Source organism: Sapajus apella, unplaced genomic scaffold, assembly GCF_009761245.1.
Source record: "Sapajus apella isolate SASKATOON/1434 unplaced genomic scaffold, GSC_monkey_1.0 scaffold42, whole genome shotgun sequence".
Taxonomy (NCBI): Eukaryota; Metazoa; Chordata; class Mammalia; order Primates; family Cebidae; genus Sapajus; species Sapajus apella.
In genome coordinates, this window is record NW_022436982.1 from 13,476,580 (window position 1) to 13,478,281 (window position 1,702).

The 1,702-nt window shown below is 38.4% G+C and overlaps 1 pseudogene across 1 annotated transcript; it reads right to left on the minus strand.

Moving 5' to 3' along the window:
• Positions 1-351: 351 nt before the first annotated feature.
• Positions 352-1,500, minus strand: LOC116566098 (annotated as a pseudogene). Its single transcript, XR_004275729.1, has one exon. The product of XR_004275729.1 is annotated as a survival motor neuron protein-like (transcript).
• Between the last annotated feature and the right edge of the window lie 202 nt (positions 1,501-1,702).

Genomic DNA, 1,702 nt, shown 5'->3' on the forward strand with positions numbered 1-1,702 from the left:
GTAACTTAATTTAGAAGAGTTACCCATTCCACATCCTTTTCTTTCTTTTTTTTTTTTTTTGGCAACACTGATATTTTGAAGCAATGAGGCCAGTTACCTTCTATAACATTCTGCATTCTGGTTCTGTCTGATTGTTTCTTAAGTGGTGTCTTTTAACTTGTTACTCTATCCCCAGCATCTCCTGCAAACAGGAAATTAGATCTAAAGCCTTGACTAAATTTCAGTTAAACTTTTTTGACCAGAGCACTTCATAGGTCAGAGAGGGTACAGTGCAATATGTGTAGGTCATACTGCAACCCAGATCAGAAAACATGTCTGGTTTTCTGACTAATAGTGATGTAAAATGTCAACAGAGCCTAAGGAACTCTTTATTGTAAAAGTATAGTTTTTCCACACAACCAACCAGTAAGTTTTTGATGAGGTGATACTTTGATACCATGAGAATTCTAGTAGGGATGTAGCTCAACCTTTTATCTAATAGTTTTGGCATCAAAATGTCTTTAATACTTTTAACTTTTTAACATTTTAGTTAACCTTTTAACTTTTTAACATTTTAGTTTTTAAAATATTCAAAAACATTTGTTTTCCACAAACCATAAAATTTTGCAAAAGTAAGATTCACTTTCATAATAGTGGCATATTTACTCATTAATCAGAATGTGAGCACCTTCCTTCTTTTTGATTTTCCAAACCCTGTATAGTAGCCAGCATGATAGCCACTCATGTACCAAGAGATTAACATACTTCCTAAAGCATTATCATCATCAAAAAAAACTAGACATGTGAGAGGTGGTGGGGGGATTATTTGTGGTCCAGAAGGAAATGGAGGCAGCCGGCATGATAGGATGTAGGGTGGTGTGGGTGGTGGGCTATTGAATTTTAGATCTGACCTGGGTTTCCTGGTCCCAGTCCTGATGGGGTTTGGTGGAGGGAGAAAAGAATTCCATGGAGTAGCTTTTGACCTGATACTACGTGATTTGTTTCCAGGATCTGGAGTTCTCACTTTCCTCCACTGAATCTTGACTTTCGTTTTCATTCTCTTGAGCATTCTGTCCCATATTAGCTACAGAGGTCAAATAAACTAGATCAGACAGATTTGCTCCTATTTCCACATCCAGTGTAAACCACAACACAGCTTCCTCTCTTCAGATCAACAGAAGCAATGGTAGCTGGGTAAATACCACGGTCTTCTGACCAAATGGCAGAACATTTGTCCGCAGCTTTTCACTACTTCAAGAAAGTTGCAGTATTCTTTTTTTGGCTTTTATTCTTCTTAGAAGTCTTTCTATTAGGCATGCTTTTGGGTTTATCTGAAGTTTCACAAATGTCACCATTCTTTAGAGCATGGTTAAATGAAGCCACAGCTTTATCATCCGCTTTTAGCCATGCTGTAGCGTCCCAAATGTCAGAATCATCACTCTGGCCTGTGCCACACCAGAACCACACCACATCCTCCTGCTCCGGGATGCCACAGCCACTGCTGGCACTGCCCATTGCCATCGTAAGCCTACTGCCAGTTTTACATTTCAATGAATGCATCATTTCCTATGTACTTACTAACCATGGTCAAAAATTATTTCCTAGAGATGATATAGCCTTCTCCTTTGGTGGCATATATTAACTTTGTTAGTCTCAATACAACTTACAGTTTGGATTTTCAGGTTCAAGAATGTTTGTGCAGAGTTATCCAAATCCTCCCTAC